The 13,794-nt window shown below is 47.5% G+C and overlaps 1 protein-coding gene across 2 annotated transcripts in view; it reads right to left on the bottom strand.

The window, feature by feature from the left end:
• LOC122544240 (pregnancy zone protein-like) overlaps positions 1-13,794 on the bottom strand; it is a 321,085-nt gene that overhangs the window by 76,840 nt on the left and 230,451 nt on the right. The window lies entirely within an intron of this gene.

Here is a 13,794-nt window from a genome sequence, read left to right as displayed (position 1 = left end):
TACTTGAGTCTCTACGTTCAAGGAACTATGACCCTGCACTCCAAGGGCCCTTTGTTTATCAACACTCCCCAGGACCTTACTATTGAGTGTATAAGTCCTGCCCTGATTTGCTTTACCAAAATGCATTCCTCACATTTAACTAAATTAAACTCCATCTGCCACTCCTCAGCCCAATGGCCCATCTGATCAAGATCTCGTTGCATTCTGAGGTAACCTTCTTCACTGTCCACTACAACTTCAATTTTGGTGTAATCTGCAAACTTATTAAGTATGCCTCTCATATTCACATCCAAATCATTGATATAAATGACGAAAAGCAGTGGACCCAGCATAGCTTAATGAGTAAGTAGAAAATGTGATGGGTCACATATTTTTGGGAATGACATGAGGGGATGCATATCCTGTGATGGGAAAAGGAGGAAATGAAGATCCTGGAGTTTTATTGGCCGGGGATGGGGACAATGAAATGTTTTAACATCTATTTGACTTCCTCCAACTGTTCTACTGAAATCTAGAACAAATAACAATAACAGCCTTCCAAGCCTGCGTTGACATATTTTGCTCCATATTAAAACTGTCTTCACTTATAGGATCTATTTCTCTCTATCCCCTTCCTAGTCTGTATTCATCCGGATGCTTCTTGAATGCTGCTACTGTGCCAGCTTCCACCACCTCCTCTGACAGTGTCTTCCAGGCACTCACCACCCTCTGTGTGAAAAACCTGCCTTTTAAACTTCACCTTAAACTTCACCCCTCACATTTTAAACCTGTGTCCCTTGGTAATTGACCCTCCACTCTGGGAAAAAGCCACATACTTCCCACTCTTTCCATATCATTCACACTATTGTAAACCTCTATCAGGTCACCCCTCAACTTCCTGCATTCCCGTGAGAACAAACCCAGTCTATCCAACCTTTCTTCATTGCTAAAATCCTCCATACCTGGCAACATCCTAGGAAACCTTTTCTGTTGCCTTTCCAAAGCATCCATGTCTTTCTGGGAGCATGGTGACCAAAACTGCAGCAATACTTGTCTCAAAAAGGGCGGCACGGTGGCACAGTGGTTAGCACTGCTGCCTCACAGCGCCAGAGACCCGGGTTCAATTCCCGCCTCAGGCGACTGACTGTGTGGAGTTTGCACGTTCTCCCCGTGTCTGCGTGGGTTTCCTCCGGGTGCTCCGGTTTCCTCCCACAGTCCAAAGATGTGCAGGTCAGGTGAATTGGCCATGCTAAATTGCCCGTAGTGTTAGGTAAGGGGTAAATGTAGGGGTATGGGTGGGTTGCGCTTCGGCGGGTCGGTGTGGACTTGTTGGGCCGAAGGGCCTGTTTCCACACTGTAATCTAATCTAATCTACTCCAAGTGTGGCCGAACTAATGTTCTATAAAGCTGCAGTATAACTTGTCTATACTCAATGCCCCTTCCAATGAAGATAAGCATGCCATAAGCCTTTTTTTAGACAATAGACAACAGGTGCAGGAGTAGGCCATTCTGCCCTTTGAGCCTGCACCACCATTCATTATGATCATGGCTGATCATCCTCAATCAGTATCCTGTTCCTGCCTTATTTTCATAACCCTTGATTCCATTATCCTTGAGAGCTCTATCCAACTCTCTTATCTACCTGTGCTGTCACCTTCAATGATTTGTGGATCTGCACACCCAGATCCCTCTGCATATCGATACTCCTAAGGGGTCTGTTATTCACTGTATAATTTCCACCTGTACTTGACCTTCCAAAATGCATTACCGCACACTGGCCCAGATTAAATTTCATCTGCCATTTTTCTGCCCATGCCTCCAATGCATCTATATCCTGTTGTATCCTCACTATCAGCAACTCCATCAATCTTTGTATCATCCAGAAACATACTAATTAGACCAGCTATTTCTTCCTCTGAATCATTTATATGCACCATGAACAGCAAGAAGTCCCAGCACTGATCCCTATGGAACACCACTTGTCGCAACCCTCCATTCTGAAAAGCATCCCTCCATTGCTACCCTCTGGCTCCTATAACTGTATCCATCTTACCAGCTCACCCCGATACCATATGAATTCATCTTTTGTACCAGTCTGCCATGAGGGACCTTGGCAAAGGCTTTACTGAAGTCCGTATAGACAACATCAACTGCTTTTCCCACATTAATCATCTTCGTCACTTCCTCAAAAAATTAGTGAGACACGATCTCCCCCACACAAAACCATGATCTCTATCATTAATAGGTCTATTGGCTTCGAAATGCATATAGATCTTGTCCCTGAAAATCTTTTCCAATAATTTAGGACCTTTTAGCCCTTCTAATTCCTTGTTTAGGTCCTTTCCTATTCACCTTATATACTCCAAAGGCTTCATCAGCTCCCATCCTCCCAGACCTTACATATGCTTCTTCTTTTCCTTTTTGACCAAGGTGATCCAAGGTTCACATAATTTCCCATACCTATCCTTCATTCTAGTGCCACTCTAATCAACTGCTGTTTGAAATACTCCCACATATCTGATGCAGATTTACCCTAAAACAGCCACCTACAATCAACGTTCTTCACTTCCTGCCCAATACTGTTGTAGTTCACCTTCCCTAGTTTAACACCTCCACCTAAGAACTGCTGTTATCCCAATCAATAAGTATCTTAAAACTCGTGATATTATGGTCACTCATCCCAAAATGACCTCCACTGAAATTTCACTCACTTGGCCGAGCTCATTTCCCAAAACCAGGTCAAATAATCACACCTTCCCTGGTTGGACTATTTACATACTATGTCAAGAAACCCTCCTGAATGGTTCTTACAAGTTCTGCCCCATCCAAGACCTCAGCATGTAGTGAGTCCCAGTTAATATAGGAGCAGTTAAAAGCACCCATCACAACCACTGCTGTTTATACATCTTTCCAAAATCTGTCTATATATTCTCTCCTTGATCTCCCCCTGGCAGTTGGAAGGCCTATAGTATACCTGCAGCATTGTGGTTTCACACCTCCTGTTCCTGAGTTCCACCCAAAATGCCTCGCTGCACAAGTCCTCTAATGTATCCTCCCTCAGTACAGCTGGGAGATACTCATTGAGTCATCGAGATGTATAGCATGGAAACAGACCCTTCGGTCCCACCAGTCCATCCCATCTGCCAGTACCTGGCCCATATCCCTCCAAACCCTTCCTATTCAGTTACCCATCCAATTGCCTCTTAAATGATGCAATTGTACCAGCCTCCACCACTTCCTCTGGCAGCTCATTCCATACATGGACCACTCTCTGCGCAAAAAAAGTTGCCCTTAGGTCTCTTATATTCTTTCCCTTCTCATCCTAAACCTATGCCCTCTAGTTCTGGACTCTTCGACCCCAGGGAAAAGACTTTGCCTATTTACCCTATCCATGCCCCTCATAATTTTGTAAACCTCTATAAGGTCACCCCTCAGCCTCCAACACTGCAGGGAACGCAGCCCCAGCCCATTCAGCCTCTCCCTGTAGCTCAAATCTCCAACCCTGACCACATTCTTGTAAATTCTTTCTGAACCCTTTCAAGTTTCACAATATCCTACCGATAAGAAGGAGACCAGAATTGCATGCAATATTCCACCAGTGGCCTAACCAATGTCTTGTACAGCTGCAACATGGCCTCCCAACTCCTGTACTCAATACTCTGACCAATAAAGGAAAGCATACCAAACACCTTCTTCACTATCCTATCTACCTGTGACTCCACTTTCAAGGAGCTATGAACCTGCACTCCAAGGTCTCTTTGTTCAGCAACACTCCCTTGGACCTTACCATTAAGTGTATAAGTCCTGCTAAGATTTGCTTTCCCAAAATGCAGCATCTCGCATTTATCTGAATTAAACTCCATCTGCCACTTTTCAGGCCATTGGCCCATGTGGTCCAGATCCTGTTGTAATCTGAGGTAACCCTCTTCGCTGTCCACTACACCTCCGATTTTGGTGTCATCTGCAAATTTACTAACTGTACCTCTTATGCTCACATCCAAATCATTTATGTAAATGACAAAAAGTAGAGGAACCAGCACTGATTCTTGTGGCACAAGAAAAACAACCCTCCACCACCACCCTCTGTCTTCTATCTTTAAGCCAGTTCTGTATCTAAATGGCTGGTCCTCCCTGTATTCCGTGAGATTGAACTTTGCTAACCAGTCTCCCATCGGGAACCTTGTCGAACACCTTACTGAAGTCCACGTAGATCAAATCTACTGCTCTGCCCTCATCAATCCTCTTTGTTATTTCTTCAAAAAAACTCCATCAAGTTTGTGAGACATGATTTCCCATGCACAAAGCCATGTTAACTATCCCTAATCAGTCCTTGCCTTTCCAAGGATTCCCTCCAACAACTTGCCTACGACTGACATCAGGCTCACTGGTCTATAGTTCCCTGGCTTGTCTTTTCCGCCCTTCTACCGCCCTTCTTAAACAGTGGCACCACGTCAGCCAACCTCCAGTCTTCCGGCACCTCACCTGTGACTATCGATGATACAAATATCTCAGCAAGAGGCCCAGCAATCACTTCTCTAGTTTCCCACAGAGTTCTAGGATACACCGGATCAGGTCCTGGGGATTTATACACCTTTATGCATTTTAAGACCAACAGCACTTTCTTCTCTGTAATATGGACAATTTGCAAGTGTCACCATCTATTTCCCTGCATTCTATATCTTCCATATCCTTTTCCACAGTAAATACTGATGCAAAATACTCATTTAGTGTCTCCCCCATTTTCTGCGGCTCCACACAAAGGCCACCTTGCTATCTTTGAGGGGCCCTATTTTCTCCCTAGTTACCCTTATGTCCTTAATGTATTTGTAAAAACCCTTTGGATTCTCCTTAATTCAATTTGCCAAAGCTATCTCATGTCCCCTTTTTGCCCTCCTGATTTCCCTCTTAAGTATACTCCTACTGCCTTCTTCTCTTCTCAGGATTCACTTGATCTATCCTTTCATATGCTTCCTTCTTTTTCTTGACCAAACCCTCAATTTTTTTTAGTCATTCATGCATTCCCTGCACCTACCAGCCTTTCCTTTCACCGTAACAGAAATATACTTTCTCTGGACTCTCGTTATCTCATTTCTGAAGGCTTCCCACTTTCCAGCCGTTTCTTTACTTGCGAACATCTGCTTCCAATCAGTTTTTGAAAGTTATTGCCTAATATTATCATCAAAATTGGTCTTTCTCCAATTTAGAACTTCAACTTTTAGATCTGGTCTATCCTTTTCCATCATTATTTTAAAACTAATAAAATTATGCTCACTGGCCCCAAAGTGCTCCCCCACTGACACCTCAGTCATCTGCCTTGCCTTATTTCCCAAGAGTAGGTCAAGTTTTGCACCTTCTTTAGTAGGTACATCCACATTGTGAATCAGCAAATTTTCTTGTACCCACTTAACAAATTCCTCTCCATCTAAACTCTTAACACTATGGCAATCCCAGTCTATGTTTGGAAAGTTAAAATCCCCTACCATAACCACCCTATTATTCTTACAGATAGCTGAGATCTCCTTCCAAATTTGTTTCTCAATTTCCCTTTGGTTTAAAGGAACCCGGAAGGCTACAGCTAAGGTGAGACAGTTTGTTTTAAAATTACTTACCGGTAGCGGGCAGCGGTGTTTTTTTTTTCTCTTCACAGAAAGAGCGGGAGCAGCAGGGGGAAGTGACGACGGCCAGAGGGGCAGCCGGGACCCGGAAGCTGGTGTAGCGTAAGCTTACCCGGGTAGGTTTTTTCCCTATAAAAGCGCGCAGGAGAAGAACCCGAGGCAGTACAGAGGTAGTGCCTCCCACCCGCCCTCCTCCTCTAACCTAATAATAAGACCCGTTGTGGTAAGTAGGTAAGTGCTGCATTTTGCTTGTTCTATTCTATACACCCAGTGTTTTTTTAAAAAAAAGGTTACTTTTAGAGGGATGGCAGTGAAGGCAGTGCAATGTTCCTCTTGCAACATGTTTGAGGTGAGGGATGCCATGGACGTCCCTGCTGATTACACTTGCAGGAAGTGCACCCATCTCCAGCTCCTCCAAGACCGTGTTAGGGAACTGGAGCTGGAGTTGGATGAACTTCGGATCATTCGGGAGGCAGAGGGGGTCATAGATTGGAGCTTTAGGGAAGTAGTAACTCCAAGATGGCAGATAGATGGGTGACAGTGAGGGGGACTGGGAGGAAGCAGCCAGTGCAGGGGCCCCCTGCAGCCGTTCCCCTCAAGAACAAGTATACCGTTTTGGATACATGTGGGGGGGACGACTTACCAGGGGTAAGTAACGGGGCTCAGGCCTCTGGCACGGAGCCTGTCCCCGTTACTCAGAAGGGAAGGGTGGAGAAGAGCAGAGCAATAGTTATTGGGGACACGATAGTTTGGGGCACAGATAGAAGGTTTTGTGGGAACGAGAGAGACTCACGTTTGGTATGTTGTCTCCCAGGTGCAAGGATATTTGATGTCTCTGATCGTGTTTTCCGGGTCCTTAAGGGGGAGGGGGAGCAGCCCGAAGTCATGGTCCACATTGGCACCAATGACATAGGTAGGAGGAGGGCTGAGGATGTTAGGCAGGCTTTCAGGGAGCTAGGCAAAATCGACGTTTCGGGCAAAAGCCCTTCATCAGGAATAAAGGCAGAGAGCCTGAAGCGTGGAGAGATAAGCTAGAGGAGGGTGGGGGTGGGGATAGAGTAGCATAGAGTACAATAGGTGAGTGGGGGAGGGGATGAAGGTGATAGGTCAGGGAGGAGAGGGTGGAGTGGATAAGTGGAAAAGGAGCTGGGCTGGTCGGACAAGTCCGGACAAGTCAAGGGGATCATGTTGCTGGAGGTTAGAAACTAGGATGAGGTGGGGGAAGGGGAAATGAGGAAGCTGTTGAAATCCACATTGATGCCCTGGGGTTGAAGTGTTCCGAGGCGGAAGATGAGGCGTTCTTCTTCCATGCGTCTGGTGGTGAGGGAGCGGCGGTGAAGGAGGCCCAGGACCTCCATATCCTCGGCAGAGTGGGAGGGGGAGTTGAAATGTTGAGCCACAGGGCGATTTGGTTGATTGGGGCGGGTGTCTCGGAGATGTTCCCTAAAGCACTCTGCTAGGAGGCGCCCAGTCTCCCCAATGTAGAGGAGACCGCATCGGGAGCAACGGATACAATGAATGATATTAGTGGATGTGCAGGTAAAACTTTGATGGATGTGGAAGGCTCCTTTAGAGCCTTGGATGGAGGTCACTGAACTCATCTCTACCTACCTCGACACTGTCTTATCCCCCCTAGTCCAGGAACTCCCCACATACGTTCGAGACACCACCCACGCCCTCCACCTCCTCCAAGACTTTCGTTTCCCCGGCCCCCAACGCCTCATCTTCACCATGGATATCCAATCCCTCTACACCTCCATCCGCCACGACCAGGGCCTCCAAGCCCTCCGTTTTTTCCTCTCCAGACATTCCCAACAGTACCCCTCCACCGACACTCTCATTCGTTTGGCCGAACTGGTCCTCACCCTTAACAATTTCTCCTTTGAATTCTCCCACTTCCTCCAGACCAAAGGGGTAGCCATGGGCACACGTATGGGCCCCAGCTATGCCTGTCTCTTTGTTGGCTACGTAAAGCAGTTGATCTTCCGTAATTACACCGGCACCACTCCCCACCTCTTCCTCCGCTACATTGATGGCTGCATTGGCGCCACCTCGTGCTCCCGCGAGGAGGTTGAGCAATTCATCAACTTCACCAACACATTCCACCCTGACCTTAAATTTACCTGGAATATCTCTGACACCTCCCTCCCCTTCCTGGACCTCTCCATCTCCATCAGTGATGACCGACTTGACACTGACATTTTCTACAAACCCACCGACTCCCACAGCTACCTGGATTACACCTCTTCCCACCCTACCTCTTGCAAAAATGCCATCCCGTATTCCCAATTCCTCCGCCTCCGCCGTATCTGCTCCCAGGAGAAGCGGTTCCACCATAGAACACACCAGATGGCCTCCTTCTTTAGAGACCGCAATTTCCCTTCCCACGTGGTTAAAGATGCCCTCCAACGCATCTCGTCCACATCCCGCACCTCCGCCCTCAGACCCAACCCCTCCAACCGCAACAAGGACAGAACGCCCCTGGTGCTCACCTTCCACCCTACCAACCTTCGCATAAACCAAATCATCCGCCGACATTTCCGCCACCTCCAAACAGACCCCACCACCAGGGATATATTTCCCTCCCCACCCCTCTCCGCCTTCCGCAAAGACCGTTCCCTCCGTGACTACCTGGTCAGGTCCACGCCCCCCTACGACCCACCCTCCCATCCTGGCACTTGCCCCTGCCACCGCAGGAACTGTAAAACCTGTGCCCACACCTCCTCCCTCACCTCCATCCAAGGCCCTAAAGGAGCCTTCCACATCCATCAAAGTTTTACCTGCACATCCACTAATATCATTTATTGTATCTGTTGCTCCCGATGCGGTCTCCTCTACATTGGGGAGACTGGGCGCCTCCTAGCAGAGCGCTTTAGGGAACATCTCCGAGACACCCGCACCAATCAACCAAACCGCCCCGTGGCCCAACATTTCAACTTCCCCTCCCACTCTGCCGAGGATATGGAGGTGCTGGGCCTTCTCCACCGCCGCTCCCTCACCACCTGGAGGAAGAACGCCTCATCTTCCGCCTCGGAACACTTCAACCCCAGGGCATCAATGTGGATTTCAACAGTTTCCTCATTTCCCCTTCCCCCACCTCATCCTAGTTTCTAACCTCCAGCAACACGATCCCCTGACTTGTCCGGACTTGTCCGACCTGCCCAGCTCCTTTTCCACCTATCCACTCCACCCTCTCCTCCCTGACCTATCACCTTCATCTCCTTCCCCACTGACCTATTGTACTCTATGCTACTCTATCCCCACCCCCACCCTCCTCTAGCTTATCTCTCCACGCTTCAGGCTCTCTGCCTTTATTCCTGATGAAGGGCTTTTGCTCGAAACGTCGATTTTGCCTGTCCTCAGATGCTGCCTGAATTGCTGTGCTCTTCCAGCACCACTGATCCAGAATCTGGTTTCCAGCATCTGCAGTCATTGTTTTTACCTTTTCAGGGAGCTAGGTTGGAAGCTCAGAGTTAGAACGAACAGAGTTGTTGTCTCTGGTTTGTTACCCGTGCCACGTGATAGAGAGTCAAGGGACAGGGAGAGAGAACAGTTAAATGCGTGGCTACAGGGATGGTGCAGGAGGGAGGGATTCTGGTATTTGGATAACTGGGGTTCTTTCTGGGGAAGGTGGGACCTCTATAAACAGGATGGTCTACACCTGAACCTGAGGGGCACCAGTATCCTTGGTGGGAGGTTTGCTAGTGCTCTTGGGGGGGGTTTAAACTAACTCTGCAGGGGCATGGGAATCCAGACTGTAGCTTTAGGGTGCAGGACCTGGAGTGTAGGGAGTTTGGAACATGGCATCAATCTCAAAGGAGGATGCCTGTAAACAGGAAAGTGGCTTGAAGTGTGTATACTTCAATGCAAGAAGTATACGAAATAAGGTAGGTGAACTTGCAGCGTGGGTTGGTACCTGGGACTTCGATGTTGTGGCTATTACGGAGCCATGGGTAGAACAGGGACAGGATTGGCTGTTGCAGGTTCCAGGATTTAAATGTTTTAGTAGGGTCAGAGGTGGGGGTAAAAGAGGGGGAGGTGTGGTATTGCTTGTCAAAGATCATATTACAGCGGTGGAAAGGACGATGGATGAAGACTCGCCATCTGAGGTAGTTTGGGCTGAGGTTAGGAATAGGAAAGGTGAGCTCACCCTGTTAGGAGTTTTTTACAGGCCTCCTAATAGTCCTAGAAACGTAGAAGAAAGGATTGCGAGGATGATTCAGGAAAAGAGTGAAAGTAATAGGGTGGTTGTTATGGGGGACTTTAACTTTCCTGATATTGATTGGGAAAGCTATAGCTCTAGTTCATTAGATGGGTCGGTGTTTGTCCAATGTGTGCAGGAGGGAGGGTTTCCTGACACAATATGTAGATAGGCCAACAAGAGGTGAGGCCATACTGGATTTGGTTCTGGGTAACGAACCAGGCCAGGTGTTAGAATTAGAGGTAGGTGAGCACTTTGGGGATAGTGACCATAATTCGGTGACCTTTACTCTAGTGATGGAGAGGGATAAGTGTGCACTACAGGGCAAGAGTTATAGCTGGGGTCAGGGAAATTATGATGCGGTGAGGCATGACTTAGGATGCGTGGCTTGGAAAAGTAGGCTTCAAGGCAAGAGTGTAATTGATATGTGGAGCTTGTTCAAGGAGCAACTATTGAGTGTCCTTGATAAGTATGTACCTGTCAGGCAGGGAGGAAAGGGTCGTGTGAGGGAGCCGTGGTTTAATAAGGAATTGGAATGCCTTGTTAAATGGAAGAGGGCGGCCTATGTAAAGATGAGGCGTGAAGGGTCAATTGTGGCAATTGAGAGTTATAAGTTAGCCAGGAAGGACCTGAAGAGAGAGCTAAGAGCAGCAAGGAGGGGACATGAAAGGTCCTTAGTTGGTAGGATTAGGGAAAACCCTAAGGCTTTCTATAGGTATGTCAGGAATAAAAGAATGACTAGGGTAGGAATAGGTCCAGTCACGAATAGTAGTGGGAAGTTGCGTGTGGAGGCTGAAGAGATTGGGGAGACACTGAATGAATACTTTTTGTCAGTATTCACTCAGGAACAGGACATTGTTGCTGATGTGAATACTGAGTCACAATTAAGTAGAATGAATGGCTTTGAGGTATGTAGGGAAGAGGTGTTGGAAATTCTAGAAAGGGTGAAAATAGATAAGTCCCCTGGGCCTGACGGCATTTATCCTAGGATTCTCTGGGAAGCAAGGGAGGAGATTGCAGAGCCATTGGCCTTGATTTTTATGTCCTCGTTGTCTACAGGAGTAGTGCCAGAAGATTGGAGGCTAGCAAATGTGGTTCCCTTGTTCAAGAAGGGGAGTAGGGATAACCCTAGTAACTATAGGCCGGTAAGTCTCACTTCTGTTGTGGGCAAAGTCTTAGAGGGAATTGTAAGGGATAGGATTTATGAACATCTGATAGGAATAATGTGATCAAGGATAGTCAGCATGGTTTTGTGAAGGGCAGGTCGTGCCTCACAAACCTTATTGAATTCTTTGAGAAGGTGACTAAGGAGGTGGATGAGGGGAAAGCGGTAGATGTGGTGTATATGGATTTTAGTAAGGCGTTTGATAAGGTTCCCCATGGTAGGCTACTTCAAAAAATACGGAGGTATGGCATTGAGGGTGAGTTGGAGGTTTGGATTAGGAATTGGCTGGCTGGAAGAAGACAGAGGGTAGTCGTTGATGGTAACGGTTCATCTTGGAGTGCCGTTACTAGCGGTGTTCCGCAAAGATCTGTTTTGGGACCATTGCTGTTTGTCATTTTTATAAATGACCTGGAGGAGGGGCTAGAAGGTTGGGTGAGCAAGTTTGCAGATGATACGAAAGTCGGAGGAGTTGTTGACAGTGAGGAAGGATGTGGCAGGTTACAGCGGGATATAGATAAGCTGCAGAACTTGGCAGAAAGGTGGCAAATGGAGTTCAATGTAGCTAAGTGTGAGGTGATTCACTTTGGTAAGAGTAACAAAAAGATGGGGTACTGGGCTAATGGTCGGATACTTGGTAGTGTGGATGAGCAGAGGGATCTTGGTGTCTATGTACACAGATCTTTGAAAGTTGCCACCCAGGTAAATAGTGCGGTGAAGAAGGCATATGGCGTACTGGCTTTTATTGGTAGAGGAATTGAGTTCCTGAGTCCTGAGGTCATGTTGCAGTTGTATAAGATTCTGGTGCGGCCACATCTGGAGTATTGTGTGCAGTTTTGGTCGCCATACTATAGGAAGGATGTGGAGGCACTGGAACGGGTGCAGAGGAGGTTTACCAGGATGTTGCCTGGTATGGAAGGAAGATCGTATGAGGAAAGGCTGAGGCACTTGGGGTTGTTTTCATTAGAGAAAAGAAGGTTTAGGGGTGACTTGATAGAGGTGTACAAGATGATTAGGGGTTTAGATAGGGTTGACCGTGAGAACCTATTTCCACGTATGGAGTCAGCTATTACAAGGGGGCATAGCTTTAAATTAAGGGGTGGTAGGTATAGGACAGATGTTAGGGGTAGGTTCTTTACTCAGCGAGTCGTGAGTTCATGGAATGCCCTGCCAGTAGCAGTGGTGGACTCTCCCTCATTATGGGCATTTAAGCGGGCATTGGATAGGCATATGGAGGATCGTGGACTAGTGTAGGTTAGGTGGGCTTGGATCGGCGCAACATCGAGGGCCAAAGGGCCTGTACTGCGCTGTATTCTTCTCTGTTCTATGTTCTATGACTGTTAGGCGGTCTGTAATACAATCACAATAAGGTGATCATCCCTTTCTTATTTCTCAGTTTCACCCAAATAACTTCCCTGGATGAATTTCCAGGAATATCCTCCATCAGCACAGCTGTAATGCTATCCCTTATCAAAAACGTCACTCTCCCTTCTCTTTTGCCTCCCTTTCTATCCTTCCTGTAGCATTTGCATCCTGGAACATTAAGCTGCCAATCCTGCCCACCCCGAGCCATGTTTCTGTAATTACTATGATATCCCAGTCCCATGTTCCTAACCGTGCCCTAAGTTCATCTGCCTTCCCTGTTAGGCCACTTGCATTGAAATAAATGCAGTTTAATGTATTTGTCCTACCTTGTCCCTGCCTGCCCTGACTGTTTGACTTGCCCTGTTCTCAACTGTACAAGTCTCAGATTGATCTCTTTCCTCACTATCTCTCTGTGTCCCACCAACCCCCCCCCCCACCACCTTACTAGTTTAAATCTTCCCGAGCAGCTCTAGCAAATCTCCCTGCCAGTATATTAGATTAGATTACTTACAGTGTGGAAACAGGCCCTTCGGCCCAACAAGTCCACACCGCCCCGCCGAAGCGCAACCTACCCATGCCCCTACATTTACCCCTTACCTAACACTACGGGCAATTTGGCATGGCCAATTCACCTGACCTGCACATCTTTGGACTGTGGGAGGAAACCGGAGCACCTGGAGGAAACCCACGCAGACACGGGGAGAACGTGCAAACTCCACACAGTCAGTCGCCTGAGGCGGGAATTGAACCCGGGTCTCTGGCGCTGCGAGGCAGCAGTGCTAACCACTGTGCCACCGTGCCATCCACTATATTAGTCCCCTTCCAATTTTGGTGCAATCTGTCCTTCTTGTACAGGTCACTTCTACCCCAAAACAGATTCCAATGATCCAAAAATGTGAATCCTTCTCCCATACACCAGCTCCTCAGCCATGCATTCATCTGCTCTATCCTCCCATTCCTGCCCTCACTCGGTCGTAGCACCAGGAGTCATCCAGATATTACTACTCTCGAGGACCTCCTTTTTAAATTCCTGCCTAAGTCTCTGTAATCTCCCTTCAGAATCTCAACCTTTTCCCTTCCTATGTCGTTGGTTCCATTGTGGACAATGATCTCCTGCTGGTCCCTCTCCCCCTTGAGAATATTCTGCGCCGTCTCTGAGACATCCTTGATCCTGGCACCAGGGAGGTAACACACCATTCTGTTTTTTTCGCTGCTGTCTGTATGTCGGACTAGAAAATCCCCTAACACAATTGATCTCTTAGAACCCGACGTATCACTTGTTGCATTACAGCCAGTCTCAATACCAGAAACTTGGCTGTTCATGCTACGTTCCCCTGTGAATCCATCACCCCCTACATTTTCCAAAACAGCATACTTGTTTGAAATGGAGATAACCACAGAAGATTCCTGCACTAGCTGCCTACCTCTCTTATCTTTCCTGGAGTTAACCCATCTATGTACTGTATCTGAGA

Source organism: Chiloscyllium plagiosum, unplaced genomic scaffold, assembly GCF_037043375.1.
Source record: "Chiloscyllium plagiosum isolate Xiang-an unplaced genomic scaffold, Cpla_swu_hap1 HiC_scaffold_38, whole genome shotgun sequence".
Taxonomy (NCBI): domain Eukaryota; kingdom Metazoa; phylum Chordata; class Chondrichthyes; order Orectolobiformes; family Hemiscylliidae; genus Chiloscyllium; species Chiloscyllium plagiosum.
This window is presented reverse-complemented; position numbering and strand designations above follow the sequence as displayed.